Raw genomic sequence first — 19,009 nt, forward strand, 5'->3', positions numbered from 1 at the left:
TGTGCGTACACTGCGTTTTTTGCCGCGGATTTGCTATGTTTTTTGCTGCAGAACTGGTGCGGTGTTTGTTCATAAAGTTCATGCAGTCCTTCCCTAGCAAAATCTATGTGAAATCCAAAATGCTGTGCGCACACTACGTTTGTTTTCCCTACAGGTTTTGCTGAAGAATTTCTGCAGCAAAAAGAAGCAGCATGTCACTTCTTTTCTGCAGGTACCTGTGGTTTTGCCATTAAATAATGGTTAAAAACTGCAGGGACACAACCGCGGAAAATCCGCAACAAACCAAGGTAAAACCGCATGCGGATTTTGGGTGCGTTTTTTTTTGCTGCAGGTGCAGAATTCTGCCAGAGAGTGCGCATTTTGCTTAAGAAACTTCCCAGAGCATACAGACCCTTAATCTGTTTTTGTCAGATCTGAACCAGCCGGCAGGTCAGATTTAAAATTGACTCCAATTAGTGTCCAATAAAATCCCCTAGAAATATTAGGTAGCTGTCGGCAGAACAATAGTTCAGTTCAAAGATGTCTCTTCAATTTCCACCATACACAGGAATGTTTGGCTCGGTTGTCTGATCCTATGTCTTCACTATGAGAAAGGTGCAATCAGAGTCCACTGGCAGCAGACTATCACTACACCAAACATAAGGATCAGCCATTGAAATTCAGGACGCGACATCCTTATTTCCCCCAACATCATCTATAGAGGGAGAGTCAGGAACCCCAATGCATATTATACTAAAGTTGGCCTTGAGGGATTGATCAACAGTCCAATGTGTATGGAGGCTTTAAAGAGGGAGGACCTGTCAGCAGGATTTTGGATTATAAAGACATGATTATAAATGTAATTTAATGCAGATGTAATGGATACTGTTTCTGAAGACATTTGTGCTCTCGGGCACAAGGTGATGGATGCTGCAGTTCTCCAGCTAGTTTGGGTATTTGCTGGCCCCTCTGCCTACCTCAAGTCTTTAGAATAAAATGTGAAGGAGACAAAATGGTGCAAATGGTCTATAATCCTAGTGAACCGGAATAAAGGAGATTTGGAAAAACTCACCTTTGGGAATTGTGAGGGTCACAACTACCATTAGAGCATAATGTCAAACCATGTCGGCTGCCGCGTACCCAGTAGATTCAAATAGTAACTGGAGGAAAGAAAGAGTTAATCGCGCTGCTGTGGATTTAAGCAGGAGATGAATCCAAGGGTTTATCTTCGTGATTTTTATTATTCAACACGTTTCAGAGTCCAAAATGACTCCTTCATCAGGATACAAAAAACATTGATGTACCCCTTCTTTCCTCTGGTTACTACCTCAAGTCCTTAACTAACAGGATACTTCTTTTTCAGTGACTTGCCAGCTATGGCCAAAATGTTACACATGCGTTATCATTGCCAAGGTGACAAATGTGTAGATTGTCTCAATTAAGTCATGTTGAAGTTACTATGCATACGCCTCCTTGGGAATAATGGGGCCTGCCAAATTCTCATTCAGATTTTCAGATTTTAGGGTACTGTTTATGCAAGGAATCTGAATGATAAACCAGACTATAGAATAGATTTACAGTCACATAACAGCTGCGTCAAGCAAATGCAAAGGAATTCTGTATTTAAAGTGTTTTAATTGCATCAATTACTCATTCTATAAAATGCATGAAGTATGAAAATATGATCATGCTATTGTTTAAACTGATACGGGTAAAACTTTTTATGTGATAATTAGGATAATTTCATGTTGGCAAATATTTGTTAAAAGCAACACGATCTGTAGGCAAATTATTTATTTTAACCAATATACTATATTCTAAATGCATATTACATTTATATAGTTATTTTACATGAGGCAAGATTATACAACACTTTGTAAAAGGTCATATGCATTTATCTTAATGAAATGCTCTTTTCTGACATTTTTGAAACAAGACCACACGTCCGCTTTGAGAACAGTAAGTCTGCCTTGGACTTTGAAAAGATAAAGATTTCAAATTTCATTTTTATTACAGTTACACAACATTGTTCAAGACAGGACTTTTACTTTCTATCACCTTTTAATATGGCTTCTAAATCTGATGCAAATGACTGTTACCAAGCAGAGCCTTAAAGGGTAATTCCCATCTCTAAGATCCTATCTAAATATGTGGCAGGTGTAATAATATTAATATCAGCAAATACTAATATATATATATATATATATATATATATAAAAATATATATACATATATGTCTATATTATATATATATATATATATATATATATATATATATATATATATATATATATATATATAAAAGTATTTTATATATGTATACATATATATATAGATATGGATATAGATATTATATATAGTATTATAAATATTAATATTCACAAAATTAGAGATGTAGTATAGTTGTCCTGATTAGCTATGTCGCTTTCCCCATGTGCAGGGCATTGGGTATGACCACTCATATGAAGAATGAAGAAAAACGATCCAGCTGAGTGACCAGGTGATTTATAATAAATCACCTGGTCACTCAGCTGGATCGTTTTTCTTCGTTCTTCATTGCTGCGGCCGTGGCAGGGCTAGATCCGAGTCTGAGGTGCGGTGAGGTCAGACGTGGGTGAGCTGGATTCCTTTACAAATGACCACTCATATATTGACAGATATTTCCTATACAGGTGGTGAACGTTTTATACAATTTTAATGCTACAAGGTAAAAATAAAACATCAGAGGTTGATAAATAACAATGAACAGAGTAAACAAGGTAATGTAGGTACCTAAGTGCATGGTTCCAGTTGTACTAGTGTGATCAGGTGAATGGATGACAAGAACAGGTTTGCCTTGGAACCAACTGAGGCAAGGTGGTCAAACAAAATAGACATGCATACTCAATTCCTTCAAGCACGCATATTTTTCAATGCTGAGAAAGAAATAAACTGCTGCCAGACATTTATTTCTAATTCCTTGGAAACATAAGTTCAGAAGTATTGAAATTCACTTACTCATTTATCATTAGATAAACATTAAATTGTTTGCCAGACTAGCAGTTACGAACTTAAAGGAGTTGTCGCTCTGAACTCAGAAAGCCTGTAGGCTCTGAGTGGACTAATGGTAAGCATACTTGACCTGTACCCCATTAAATAGCCCTTTTCTTATAATTAGTGAGGGGGTCCAGCAGTCAGAATAAGAGCAAATAATTATGCAAAAGATGAGGATGTCCAGCTCTTCAGGCAAAAAAATCACGTCTTTATTTTATCATGCAGACACAAAGAATGACATGACCAGCACAACGCGTTTCAGGTGAAAGCACTCACCCTTAATCATGATACTGGATAGATAGTGCTGCAAAGCTTATATGCAAATGCTAATCAATGTAACAGATGTTTAAATTACTTCAGCACCTTACATGCACGAAATAGGTTTTACCATGAAAATCATTACATACATATACAATTAAAAAACAATGATACAATACCATACAATGCAACAAAGTACACATTTTTCAATGGTTTTCTGGTTTTGAAGATATATGCGTTTATAACCAAACCAGTTGCAGTGCGCCATTCAGTGTGTGCAGATATAACACCTTCAAGTTTAATGCACATACATATGTGCCAATATATCATATTTAAATAAATAAATCTGCATTCAACAAATAGCGCACACCGGAATTTTTTCAAACATATTTACTCATGTATAACCCCATGTATATTCACACATATTGCCCTTCTATGTATGTGCTCAGTTGTCATACTATGTAAAAGCTTTTAAGTTCCGACATGGAAGTTTAATATCTATATTATGTGGATTTTCCTGCACTTCGGAATACCTAAATGCTTATATATAAACTCAAATGGATTTATATACTTTGAAAGAAGCCTCATTTTTTATTGTCAAAAATTTATTTTAAATTTTGTTGGGGTTTTTTTTTTTAAAAAAATAAAAAAAATTTTTGAAAAACTTTTTTTTATTTTTTGGTTAAATTATTGTTTAAACTATGCTTCAATGAAAGAAACACATAGTTATTCTATATTATGATAGAACACAAAGCGCCATGTTGAATGTAATGTAATATAACTGCACAAGTCGCAGATGGTGTAAATTTGGTGTGAATTAGAACCACAAGTAAGAGTTTTGGCTATGTATGCATGCACACTGCTTCTATATTAGTACTCGATTTATATTGTGTGAGGGCTGTTAGGTTTGAACTAGAAGATTTAATATCTGTGTTATATAAGTTTCATTCTACTCAGGAAAAAATTTTTTTATCGATTAATGTCTATGAAACATGCTTTAATAAATTTATATGCTTGAAAAGAAGTACCACAGCCAAATATATAATGAGCTGACCTTCAGCTTTAACATTAGGGGTTAAACTGCAACAATTGTTCCAAAGAGGCTAGAACACACCCTGCAGTTAGCATTTGTGAAGAAAAAAAAATGTTTTTTATTTTTTTTTTAAAAAACTTTTGAACTTTTGGTTTTTTGAAAAACCACCTTTCCCTGTGGTTTGAATCTCCGCAGGGATCTCATGATTTTCTATTAGGTGATAAAAACTTGCACTGCTTTTGGTTGGTGGGAAAAACAATCTTGTGCCCTGTAAATCTGCTGCCATATTGTTATCACATTGATATATTGGCTTCAAAAATAAAGGGGGAAACAAATATATACCAATGATTATGTCATAATTCAAGAACCCACAGCCAAAGTTGTAACGTGCGATTTCAATTCACACCACTTGCGATTCATGTGGCTATAGGCGTCACACTTATTTAGTTGTTGTGTGAAATTTTTTTTTTTTTTCCCTCAGTGTTGGAGATACTTGGCTCCCCCTGTGTGGTTTCAACAACTGCTAACTGCAGAATGTGTTTTAGCCTCTTTGGAATAATTGTTGCAGTTTAACCCCTAATGTTAAAGCTGAAGGTCAGCTCATTATATATTTGGCTGTGGTATATTTTTTTTCAAGCATACAAATTTTTTAAAGTATGTTTCATAGACATCAATTGATAAATTTTTCCTGAGTAGGATGAAACTTATATAACACAGATATTAAACCTTCTAGTTTAAACCTAACAGCCTCCACACAATATAAATCGAGTACTAATATAGAAGGGTAGTGTGCATGCACACATAGCCAAAACTTTTACTTGCGTTTTTAATTCACACCAAATTTATACCATCTGCGACTTGTGCGGTTATATTGCGTTACATTCAATATGGTGTTTTGTGTTCTACCATAAAGCAGAATAACAATGTGTTTCTTTCATTGAAGCATAGTTTAAATAACAATTTAACAAAAAAAAAGCATAAAAAAGTTTTTCAAAAAAAAAAAATTTTTTTTTTTCACATATAGGAAAATCCTGGTCATTGGTGCGCTTTAGTACATTAACTCCTTCACGACCGGCTGATTTTTCGCTTTTCGTTTTTTTTTTTGCCATTCTTTTTCTAAGAGACGTAACTTTTTTATTTTTCAGTCAATATGGTCATGTGAGGCTCATTTTTTGCAGAACGAGCTGTAAGTTTCAATGAAACCATAGGTTTTACCATATAGTGTACTGAAAAATGGCAAAAAAATTCCAAATGCGTAAAAATTGCAAAAAAAGTGCGATAGCACTATTGTTTTTCAGATATTTTATTCACTGTGTTCACTGTATGGTACAACTGATGTGTGGGTGGGATGCCTCAGGTCAGTGCGAGTTCGTAGACTCCAAACATGTATAGGTTTACTTTTATATAAGGGGTTAAAAAAAAATCGGAAGTTTGTCTGAAAAAAGTGGCGCACGTTTTACGCCATATTCCGTGACCCGTAGCGTTCTCATTTTTCGGGATCTGAGGCTCAGTGACAGCTTATTTTTTGTGACTCGAGCTGACGTTTTTAACGGTACAATTTTTGCGCAGATGCTACGTTTTGATCGCCTGTTATTGGATTTTGCGCAAAAGTTGTGGCGACAAAAAAACGTCATTTTGGCGTTTGGAATTTTTTTGCCGCTACGCCGTTTACTGATCAGATTAATTGATTTTATATTTTGATAGCTCGGGCGTTTCTGAACGCGGCGATACCAAATGTGTGTATATTTTTTTTTTTTTAACCCTTTAATTTTCAATGGGGAGAAAGGGGGGTGATTTGAACGTTTATGTTTTTTTGGGTTTTTTTAATTTTTTAAAACTTTTTTTTTACTTTTTTTTTTATTCTACTAGTCCCCCTAGGGGGCTATTGCGATCAGCAATCCGATTGCTCTGCACTATCTGCTGATCACAGCTACACAGCTGTAAACAGCAGATACGTGCATTTTCTGCTTCCCTGGCCTTCGTGGAAAGCGAAAGTGAAAGTAGTTCATGTCTAGCACAGGAGTCATCACATGACCCTGTGCTACCATGACAACCATCGGAAGTCACGTGATCATGTCACGTGACTTCCGGTATCGGGCGGTAAGTAAAACTTTTCCGCGATCGCGTTTATAATGGTGCTGTCACATATTGACAGCGCCATTACAGGGGTTAAACGGCACGAGCAGATAACGATTCTGCTCGTGCCTAGCAGGCACACATCTCAGCTGTGAAAATCAGCTGAGATGTGTGCCGATCGCAGCATGCTGCTGCCAGGAGACCGCGGGCAATAACGTTATGCCCACTAGGACGTAATTATATGGCCCACAGTCATTAAGGGGTTAAATAAGGTTTAAGTGCCATATTGTTTTCTAAAGACGACAAGATTTTATTAATTTTTATTATATATTTTTGCATAATGTTTGTACTTATTAGATGTAAAAATCATAAAAATCACTGGCCTGAAAAGAAAGTTGCTTTAAACATTGTGACATTACCACAGTGTTTCTGAAGCTGTTCTACATTTATAAGTGCGTTTTTATATTTTCTATGCCCAAGACATAGTCCACAATATGTGAAAATATAGACTCATCTTTTTTTTGTCTATGTCTTTGCAGCTCAAGCTGAACGCACACTTTTACTGTAATAAATACTATCCCTATAATAGTTAGCAATCAATAGGCAGTCATCAAACCAACAAGTCTCCTAGGACATTGTTAATATCTCAAACTATTGGAGTTTCAATAACACCATCCTTAGAAACCAGGATTAGTGGAGTTTTCTACTTTCACATAAATAGCACTAAATCATTTTTTATTAAAAAGTTAGACAGCTTTTTTTATATTCTCTGGGTCTCTCACATTCACCAATTTCAAACTATTTTACTTCGAGCTGAAATCCTGCCATAGCCCTGCATGTGCTATAGATTGTATTTTATTTTTGTTTCCTTGATATAATACCAAACAGCCTATTTAAATAAAAGAGAAGATATAGCAGTTAAATAGATGAACAGTAACTTTAAAATTTATGATTATTTTTATTTATGTATTTAATATATCAAAAAAGATGAGTATGTTTAAGTGAGTTTCAACAATATCAATGTCACAGGGGCTGTTACTGACAGACCCGGGGTTCCTAAGCTGCTCCTAAGACAGGGGCCCCTATGCTCACCCTCACCCTGGGGTATCCTTGAAAGTAGGGAGGCCCGGGTCCCCAACCTAGTCCAGTCTCCTGTCCGAGCCCTGACCTTACTCCACTCAACCCTTTGAGACAAAGACGTGGACAAGGGAGAATGAAACCTTGTACACACTGCACTCACACACAAAGGAGAGACAATATGTGTACTTGGGGAATAAAGAAAAGGGTAAGGAAAAACTCACAACAGAGGAACGTTCACACCATGCAACAAACAAACTGTTGTTCACCATGCACGAAGAACCACAGATACTAGGATCACTGAGGCTCTCTTTGGCGGTCTCCTACTACACTCCCAGCCTTAAATAGGGAGAGACCAGCTGGAGATGGTAATTAGGAACCTGGCTCTCAGAATAGTTGCACACTGCTCCAAAAATGATTAATTCCTGCACATCTGGATGCAGTGAAACAACTTAGTCAACGCCCAGCCGAGCTGAGCTCTTAAGAGAGACCAGGCTGCTTGTCAGACTCTGCAATATGAACAGAGTCCAACGCCGTAGTAGTAATCCACATGTGTGGAACCAGACAGCACATGATAATCAGGTTATTTTTTACTTAAAAACTGTTTTTTGTTTTTATAGGCATTATGGCTAAATTTTAAGGATACAAAGGTTCAAAACTCCTACATAAATAAATTAAAAAAATTGATAAAAGCTGTCTATCACCACTAGGTGATGTTCAGGAGCTTACTGCATAGTTTTAGGATTGAATTCAGGACAAGCTTCGTGATTATTTGGGCCCTTGGGTGACAGAATTCAAGTGGATCCCTTTTAGTTTTCAATATTTTAACCTCTCCTTTCAAGTTGTTCAACTTTTCTATTTTTTTAGAAGCATTGTACGAGGGCTTGTTTTTGGCAGCATCAACACTAGCCATTGTCAACCTGAGGACCATGTGATCTTTTCTATCTCTTGTTTTACATTGTTTATTCCATTTCCAACAATTCTGCTGTTAAGTAGCAAGTCACCATATGAGATATACTGTATATTATGATATTTTGTTAGGTCAGACAGTTACACACACAGTGACACCAAGTATGTGGGTGAACATGACAGACGTGAGAGCCTTCATTAGGATCCTGTCAAGACAATGCCATTTGCGCCACAAAATCACCCTGTTGGGAAAAATTGGTCATGGGCAATGAAATGGACAGCTCCTCCCTATTTCCAATTTCTTAAATATTGTTGTCACAATTGAAAGTGGCATATAATATATTAAACTCTTTACATAGACGTTAGCTGTTTAACACAAGACCCATGCTGATTTAGGTACTGAACTTACACCATTCATGAATTGCGTGTACAAACACTGTACATGTAAAGTGGATAAGGTCAATAAAAATTTAAGAAGAGGTTAAATTGGCACTAGAATTTGCCCTAGTGCTCTGCGTACTGTAACTGTGACACCATGGACTAGCCAGGTAGTCACAGTTAGAGCCCCACACAACACCTGTCCCCTAAAAAGGTGTCATCAGCAACCATTAAAACCTAGTCGGCTCCCTCAGTGCTTGATGGACACACCAGGGGGCGGAGCCAGGGGGTTGGCACGCCCACCAAGGAGTTCAGAAAGCCTGAAGAAGGAAAAAGAAAACAGTTTAGTCTGAGTTCAGTTTGAGAGTGCAGTGGAGGAGGACAGACCTGTGGAGCACAGAGGGGGGTACTCAGACCCTGAAACGAGGTCCAGAAGCAACTGGACTGAGTTAATTAACTGATTGCGGTCTGGACTATAGGTCCTTTCCCACCCAAAGTCCTGACTGAAGACAACAGCCCAACGAGGGGGATAGAAAGCTACCGCACAGGCAGAGAGATCCCACGGGCCAGCGTCTGCGAGCAAAAGGGCTCTCCCGACATCCACAAAGCCGGGGAACAGACTTCCAACACTGGTTAGGGTTAGGGTTAGGGTTAGGGTAGCCCACAAATACACAACACGGTGCAGGAGAAAGGCAGAGATCACCAACCGGGTGGTGGACCAGACGCAGCCGGCTCCGACCACTATCAACTTGGTTTACCAGAGACTCGTGTGCATTACTAACTGGGAGTACAACAGTGCCCTCCGGCCGCGCACCTCCCTGCACCACCCAACAAACCCTAACGGGTTCCGGGGCCACCACCCCTGCCCACGAAGGGGTTAACATCTTGCTGCATAACATCTTCCCCCGGGTGCCCAGTAACCGCAGCGGTGGTGTCCACCTTCACCACAACCCGTGGGTGGCGTCATAAACTCAAACATGGCTCCGGCCGTACACCTACATCCCCTAAAAGCGCCAGTCCCCCTTTCAGATCAAAGTGGACCACGGGGCCCCTGGGTCCGGAGATGCTCGAGCCACCACCCGGCAAGTCCGGATCCGAGCAGCCCGGTTGCTGCCGAGCACGGGGCAGTACATAACCAGTCCTGTTTGAGTTCAATACATAACAGTATGCAGTGAGCTCTCTCTAGTGGTGGCCAGAAGCAGACTCTGTGTCATCTTTTAAATATATGGCAATTTATATGCTGCCAATTTTAATCTGACTGGTAAAAAGCTGTATTAAGATATTATTCAGCACCAATTTTTTAACCTATTTCAAACCTAACAAATGATATTCAAGGGTTAACTTTTACTCTGAGCTTCAACTGATTTATTCATTATACAGCACATTGTTTTTGTAAAATCAAAGAAAACAATATGTGTTTACGGATGACATTTTAAGTACCATGAATTATTTTGTATACGGTAAATATCTTGTATACATTAAATGCATTTTCTCTAGTTTATTCAGCCACATGAACTATGATTGGAAACTTACCACCGAGCTTATCCTTTATTTATGAAGAAAATGAATCTTTCCCAAATAAAGTCAGACAGCTTCACGGCACATTAAAAGAAGGCTTATAACCCGCTTGCCACCCTGCCTGCTTTATAGTGATGGAGTGCTAGTGAAACCATGCAGATCTTAAAAGCCACGGGGATGACAGCTAACCATTTTTGATCAATATCTGAATTTCTACACTGAAAAATATAAGCAAGAATAATTTCAGGATGTTTCTCCTGTGACGAGAATGCCATCTGTAGAAGAGCTGAATATAAAACACAAGTATCTATCTTTCATACTGAATAGAACTTCATTCTTCTCACATAGGGCAATTTTTCAATCAGGAAGCAGACCAAAAGTTCACGTAATGTGGAAATGCTCCGCGTATTACTTAGTGACATGAAAGAATTGTTGACTATGTATTTTTCAGACATCTAGAATGTTATATAGAATCTGGTATCAGATAGTTTTTTTTTTAATATTTTACGCTATACTGTCAGCACATGAAAATGCAATATCACCCATTCACTGCTAGCATCAAACCTAATTTGGGAAACCAAGAACATGTATTGATTTTATTAAAAATATTTATTGATTGATTGACCAAAAGAGTTCTAACTCACCCACAAAAACTGTTTTCTTGGCCTGTTTTAGTAGCATACATTAAGTGTGAATATGGAAGTTTATTAAATATGAGCAAATTGTGATAAATTGAAAAACCTCAGAGAATGTATTTCCTTGATAGAATTAGAACTTAAACTTAAAGGAGTGGTCATCATTCTCCTCCAATTGAAAAACAGCTTTCACATACGCAATATTTTTCAGTTAGAGAAGGATGATAGAAAAGTCCGGTCAGAAGCTCCTCCATTAACTGACATTATGGGAATAGAAGAACAGTGCAGTCTGTGAGGAAATCTGTGCTAAGAAATTCTCACGTCTCCACCAGAGTCTGTTCCTGCGACTTCTGCTTTGAGCACCAGGCGCTGACGTATTTGCGCCGTGGGCAATGCTGGTGACAGGGGAGGAGTCAGGGCCAATGGCTTTGGTGGGCGCAAGCTTCGCTCATCCACTAAGCTAGGTTTACCTGGTACCTGCAGTACCACTAGCTGACTGTGGTGGCGTGGGTCTTCCGTTGAAATTACCACCTTTCAGCTACAGCCAATGGGAAGGCACTTTACCCTTCTTATTCCCCCTTTTGTCTGCTGGTCAGCGCCAGATATAGAGACTAGTTTATCCTGCTTGTTTCTGGTTCTCGCCCTGCTTTGTATAATGATTCCTGTGTAAAATTCCTTGTGAAAATCAAAAATTATTTGAGTATCTAAATAAAAAAATGTAAACCAATTAAAAGTTTGTGTGCAAACGAATCTGAATGTCTAAGGCTAAGTTCACATATCACTTTTTTTCCGTCAGGCAGAATCCGTCGTTTGTGTCCCGCAACGGATCCAGCAAAATTTGTGAAAAAACGGATGAGCCGGACTGTTTTTTTTCCGGATCCGGCAAAAAAATGTATCAGGTGCATCCGTTTTTTCATCCGCTGCATCCACTTTTCTGTCCGTTTTTTGCCGGATCTGTTTTTTTGGTGATTTTTTTTTTAACCCTAAACCTATACATGTTTGGTGTCTACGAACTCGCACTGTCCTGAGGCATCACACCCACACATCAGTTTTACCATATAGTGAACACAGTGAAAACATATCTCAAAAACAATAGTGCTATCGCACTTTTTTTGCAATTTCTCTGCATTTGGAATTTTGCCGTTTTCCAGTACACTATATGTTAAAACGTATGGTTTCATTTAAAAGTACAGCTTGTTCCGCAAAAAATGAGCCGTCACATGACTATATTGACTGAAAAATAAAAAAAGTTACGACTCGCAAAAGAAGAATGGCGGAAAAAAAAACGGAAAGCGAAAAATTGGCTGGTCGTGAAGGGGTTAAATCCCTCAATTTCCCCTTTTATTACATATATAACACACATGCAAGGTTTAAACACCCCTTATTAAAAAAAAAAAAAAAAAAAGATTTTCCCCATTTGTATACACCATGTTTTTTTCAACAAAGACCCCCAAAGTACCATAGGTGCTTTCCTTTGAGAAATAACCCAATCATGTAAAGTTACCTTAAAATGACACCAAATACTTGTTTTGGAACAAGTTTAATATTTCTATTTTTAATCTCTTTTTTTTCTGCAATGGAGGAGCTACATAGCTTTATATAGCTGTGTTGTGCCAGTTTGAGCATGCTCAGTTTAAAAAAACTGATCCGTCCATGTAATCCGTTTTTGCCGCATCCCGACGCATGCGGCATCCATAGACAGCCATCATACATTACGCTGCATCGCGCTGGATCCAGCGCGATGCGATTTTTCTCATGTCACAAAAAATGTCTAGGTCTACGTTTTTTCCGGCCGCCGGATCAGACAATTACGCCGCATCCGGCAAAACCCGGAGAGAACGCACGGCCATGCGGCTCAAACCGGCGCTAATGAAAGTCTATGGGGAAAAAATTGGATGCTGCGACAGCATTTTTTCAGAAAAGTGCCAGATTGTGCCGCACAGCAAAAACCTGATGTGTGTACATACCCTTACAGTTCAGAAATGGGGAATTTTTAAGGATGTGTTACTATATCTCTCACTTTAGGCTACATGTATGTGGATGAAAAAAAAAGAATGCCAGCAAAAACATACATTAAACTACTGTATTTTTCAGACTACAGGATACACTTTTTCACCAAAGTTTGGGAGGAAAATTGGAGTGCATCTTATAGTTCTAATGTAGCTTACCTAGCTCATTGTGGGGGGAGTGGCAGTGACGCGGGGTCACAGGAGGCAGGAGCGGGGTCACCACTGGATGCCAGCCGCAGCAGGAGTGGGGCGATGCTGCGAGCCCTGGAATGGAAGGAGGAGGTGTCCCGATGGTGCAAAGCAAGGGAGGCAGGAGCGGAGTGTGTAACTTTTATTGCTTTACTTTCTCTGGTTTTCTTGCTGCAAGCTCCAGTGCTGGCTATTCAAACAGATGTTAAACCAAAATGAATATTCACTGCTCGCAATGCCCATAATCCCATCCATCTCTCAGCACCAAGGTCAGTGATAGTAGAAATCTTCATAGTCATTTACGATCACTGACCTTGGTGCTGAGAGGTGGATGGGATTATGAGCATTGGGAGCAGTAAATATTCATTTTGGATTAACATTAGTGATGAGCGAGCATGCTTGTAACTACTCGGTACTCGCACGAGTATCGCTGTACTCGGGCTGCTCGGCGGGGACCGAGTAATCTCGCGATACTCGTGCTGTACTCGTGGTCTTCATTTCTGCATGTTGGCGCTCTTTTGAGAGCCAGCCCTCATGCAGGGATTGGCTGGCAGACCACTGCAATGCCACAGCCCTGTTAGTTGTGGAATTGCAGTGATTGGCCGGCCTGCACAGCGTGACCGAGCCTTTATATCGGCCGGCGCGCTGTGCTCTGCTCACAGCTATCCAGACTGTCAGTGCAGGGAGAGTGTCGCTGATTCAGGGAAAGCTTTGCGGCCCTTTATAGCTTTTTCAGTTGCAGGGCTGCAAACAGTGTGACCAAAAGTCCTTCTCAGGACTATTCTAGTTGTATACAGGCAGGCAGGGTATAGCCAGGTCGGAGTACAGTAGCAGAGTCCTTCTCAGGACTATTGTTGCTATATACAGGCAGGGTATAGCCAGGTCTGAATACAGGCTAGTGACCAAAAGAGTCCTTGTCAGGACTATTGTACCAGTATACAGGCAGGCAGGCAGGCAGGGTAGTGGTGACCGTATACCAGCCTTCATCATATCTGGGGCTGGTGTACACAGTGTAAAACAGTCCAGATAGTGTCTGACTTGTCTGTAATTGTCGCTCCCCAAAAAAACCTGTTAGGTTCTTATTGCGTCCGTGCTTGGTTTTTAAAACGGCACGTGTGTGCCTGTTGGTGGCAGCGTACAGGTGCACTTGTGTGCAATTTCCACAAACTTTGATATAACGCACAAGTAGTGAATATACACGTCAGCAGTGCACAGCATTGCAAAATGCGCAAGGGCATTGGCAAGGAACAAGGAAGTGGACGTGATGGTGGTGCAGGCAGAGGCCGAGGTCGTGGGCAAGCTCTAATTTCGCCACAACAAAGGGCCACATCTAGTCGCTCGTACGTCCTGTCCCAAATTCTTGGGGACCGCAGCAGTACACCGCTCTTGAACCAAGACCAGTGTCAACAGGTTGTTAGTTGGATAGCAGATAATGCTTCCAGTCAGATTGGCACCACCACAAACACTCTGTCTTCCACACGGTCAAGTGTCAGTAGCCGTGATACTGCACCGCACATTTCTGAACCTGATCCTCCTTCCTACCACCAGGCTGAGTACACGTCCTCCTCGGACATTAATGATCCCACACTTGGACACTCGGAAGAGCTGTTCACGTTTCCATTCACACATTCTGGCCTCTCGCCAGCTCATATTGAAGTGGGTCATGAGGAGATCGTCTGTACAGATGGCCAAATATTTGAGCAGCCACGTTCTCACGAAGTTGGCAACGTGTCTCAACAAGTGGTGGACGATGATGAGACACAATTGTCAGGAAGTCAGGAGGAGGAGCAGGGTGCGGAAGAGGAAGACGACGTGGTGGATGATCCAGTAACTGACCCAACCTGGCAGGAGGATATGCAGAGCGAGGACAGCAGTGCACAGGGGGAGGGAGGCGTAGCATCACAACAGGCAGTAAGAAGCAGGGTGGTGGCCCCAGGCAGAAGTCAGGCAACCGTTCCCCGGAACAACACGACGACACAAGGTGCCTGTACAAATGTTAGGTCTTCCCGAGTCTGGCAGTTTTTTAAGTTGGATCCAGATGATTCAAAAAAGGCCATTTGCAACACCTGCCGTGCCAGCATCAGCAGGGGTACCAAAACTAGCAGCCTGACCACCACCAGCATGATCAGGCACATGTCAGCCAAGCACCCGACTTTGTGGGAAGTACAACAGAGTCGAGGAGCAGTGCTTTCTGGTGTCACTGCTACGTCTTCGCTGGTTGTGCATGCGAGCCAATCCCCTGTCCATGCTGCCTGCGAACAAGCCTCCTCCACTCCTGCACCTGCAGTTGCCTACGCAGAAAGAACACCATCATCAAGCACGTCCTTGTCCCAGCGCAGCGTTCAGTTATCCATTCAGCAAACCTTTGAACGCAGGTGCAAATACACTGCCAACACCCCACATGCCACAGTTCTAAATGCTAACATTTCGCGACTGCTTGCGCTGGAAATGTTGCCTTTTAGGCTGGTGGAGACAGAAGCATTCCGTGACCTGATGGCGGCAGCTGTCCCACGTTACTCGGTCCCCAGCCGCCACTATTTCTCCCGGTGTGCCGTCCCCGCGTTGCATAACCACGTGTCACAAAACATCACACGTGCCCTGAACAATGCTGTTTCACCCAAGGTCCACCTAACCACAGACACGTGGACAAGTGCTTGTGGGCAAGGCCGCTACATCTCGTTGACGGCACACTGGGTTAATATTGTGATAGCTGGGACCCAGTCTGAGCGAGGGACGGAACACGTCCTTCCCACACCAAGGTTTGCAGGCCCTACCTCAGTCAGTGTTTCACCCACACTCTACAGCTCCGGAATGTCATGCTCTTCAGCCTCCTCCTCCTCCTGCGCATCCTCATCCACTGTACCCTCCACACCAGTCACAAGCTGGAAGCACTGCAGCACTGCCTCGGCGAAGCGGCAACAGGCTGTGCTGAAGCTAATCTGCATAGGTGACAAACCCCACAATGCAGAAGAGCTGTGGACAGCTCGGAAACAGCAGGCAGATCACTGGCTCACACCTCTGAACCTAAAGCCAGGAAAGGTCGTGTGTGACAATGGCCGGAACCTGGTGGCGGCTTTGAGGCGAGGCCAGCTGACACATGTTCCATGCATGGCCCATGTGCTCAACCTCGTGGTTCAGCGGTTTCTAAAGTCATACCCAGAGCTGTCTGATCTGCTGGTAAAAGTTCGCCGCCTGTCTGCACATTTTCGAAAGTCACCTACTGCTTCAGCCGGCCTTGCCGGCTTTCAGCGCAGTTTGCATCTTCCGGCTCACAGACTGGTGTGTGATGTCCCCACGCGTTGGAATTCAACTCTGCACATGTTGGTCAGGATATGTGAGCAGAAGAGGGCAGTTGTTGAGTACCTGCATCACCTAAGCCGTCGGGAATTGGGTCAAACTCCACACATAACACCTGAGGAGTGGAGATGGATGTCAGACCTATGTACCATCCTCCAAAACTTTGAGGACTCCACCAAGATGGTGAGTGGTGATGACGCCATTATTAGCGTCACCATACCGCTACTCTGCCTTCTAAAACGGTCTCTGCTGAAAAACAAACATGATGCATTGCAGGCAGAGCGCGATGAGTTGCAGCAAGAAACAGTAGTGGGTGTGGGTGATAACACACAGCCCAGCCTCGTCTCATCACAACGTGCAGTGGAGGACTATGACGAGGAGGAGGATGAAGGCATGGAGCAACTCTCCGGCCAAATTGAGGATATGACATGCACACCAGTCATATCCTCGGTTCAGCGTGGCTGGCCAGAGGACAGGGTAGATGAGGAGGAGGAGGAGGAGGAGGAGGACAGCATGTTCAGTCATCTTGTTGGTCAGGCTACTGAAGTCCTGGCTGTTAAGAGTCTGGCGCACATGGCTGACTTTATGGTAAGCTGCCTGTCTCGTGACCCTCGCGTTAAGAACATCTTGGCCGACAATCATTACTGGTTGGTAACACTGTTAGACCCACGCTACAAGGAGAACTTTTTGTCTCTTATTCCCGTGGAGGAGAGGTCAACCAAAATGCAGCAGTTCCGGAAGGCCATACTCACGGAAGTAGGCAAAGCATTCCCCTCACAAAACGCTAGCGGCATAGGTCAGGAATCAGTGGACAACCGAGGCGTACAGCCGAGAGAGTCACAAGTCCAATCCGCCAGAGGTAGGGGAACAGTCTTTAAGATGTGGGACAGTTTTCTCAGCCCCTCACGTACCACAGCCCCTGAGGTGCGGGGTAGTGCCACAAGAAATCCTAAGTTTGCCCAGATGCTGAAGGAGTACCTTGCAGATCGAACAACTGTACTCCGACATTCCTCTGTGCCTTACAATTATTGGGTATCCAAGCTGGACACGTGGCATGAATTGGCTCTCTACGCCTTGGAAGTCCTGGCCTGCCCTGCTGCTAGCGTTTTGTCAGAGCGTGTTTTTAGTGCCGCAGGTGGAATCATTACAGATAAACGCACCCGCCTGTCAACTGAAAATGCTGACAGGCTGACTCTGATCAAGATGAACAAGGGTTGGATTGGGCCAGACTTCACCACACCACCAGCAAATGAGAGCGGAATTTAAAGTTTGCCATGTACCTCCACTCACCCATGGGTACACACTTCTGGACTTTGGATAATCGCTGGACTGCTCCTCCTTCTCCTCATGCGCCACCATGATGATGACCGTTACAAATTGCAATACTTAGGCCTTTGTTTCAGGTATACCCCCAGTGGTAAATTTTTTCGCCCATTCTTTGCAGAATGGACATTACAACGACAGGAGACCCGCTCCTTTGCAATGGGAACAATGTTTTGAGGCCCTCATGCACGTCTCTACCCAGGGACAACGTGGAGCCTCCCAATTTTTGGCTGCCCTGCCTAAGGGCTATACTATAATACACCCACTTCCTTAAAATGGACACTTAATGTTTTGAGGCCCTCATGCACGTCTCTACCCAGGGACAACGTGGAGCCTCCCAATTTTTGGCTGCCCTGCCTAAGGGCTATACTATAATACACCCACTTCCTTAAAATGGACACTTAATGTTTTGAGGCCCTCATGCACGTCTCTACCCAGGGACAACGTGGAGCCTCCCAATTTTTGGCTGCCCTGCCTAAGGGCTATACTATAATACACCCACTTCCTTAAAATGGACACTTAATGTTTTGAGGCCCTCATGCACGTCTCTACCCAGGGACAACGTGGAGCCTCCCAATTTTTGGCTGCCCTGCCTAAGGGCTATACTATAATACACCCACTTCCTTAAAATGGACACTTAATGTTTTGAGGCCCTCATGCACGTCTCTATCCAGGGACATCGTGGAGCCTCCCAATTTTTGGCTGCCCTGCCTAAGGGCTATACTATAATACACCCACTTCCTTAAAATGGACACTTAATGTTTTGAGGCCCTCATGCACGTCTCTATCCAGGGACATCGTGGAGCCTCCCAATTTTTGGCTGCCCTGGCAAAGGGCTATACTACAATAGACCCACTTCCTTCCAATGGGCACTTCAGGTTTACAGGCCATCATGCACGTCTCTATCCAGGGACAACGTGGAGCCTCCCAATTTTTGGCTGCCCTGCCAAAGGGCTATACTACAATAGACCCACTTCCTTCCAATGGGCACTTCAGGTTTACAGGCCATCATGCACGTCTCTATCCAGGGACAACGTGGAGCCTCCCAATTTTTGGCTGCCCTGGCAAAGGGCTATACTACAATAGACCCACTTCCTTCCAATGGGCACTTCAGGTTTACAGGCCATCATGCACGTCTCTATCCAGGGACAATGTGGAGCCTCCCAATTTTTGGCTGCCCTGCCTAAGGGCTATACTATAATACACCCACTTCCTGACAATGGGCACTTCAGGTTTACAGGCCCTCATGCACGTCTCTATCCAGGGACAACGTGGAGCCTCCCAATTTTTGGCTG

The 19,009-nt window shown here is 42.4% G+C and overlaps 1 protein-coding gene across 3 annotated transcripts in view; it reads right to left on the minus strand.

The window, feature by feature from the left end:
- PRR16 (proline rich 16) overlaps nucleotides 1-19,009 on the minus strand; it is a 584,382-nt gene that overhangs the window by 505,130 nt on the left and 60,243 nt on the right. The gene's annotated exons all lie outside the window — the stretch shown is intronic.

This window comes from Anomaloglossus baeobatrachus, chromosome 1 (genome assembly GCF_048569485.1).
Source record: "Anomaloglossus baeobatrachus isolate aAnoBae1 chromosome 1, aAnoBae1.hap1, whole genome shotgun sequence".
NCBI lineage: Eukaryota > Metazoa > Chordata > Amphibia > Anura > Aromobatidae > Anomaloglossus > Anomaloglossus baeobatrachus.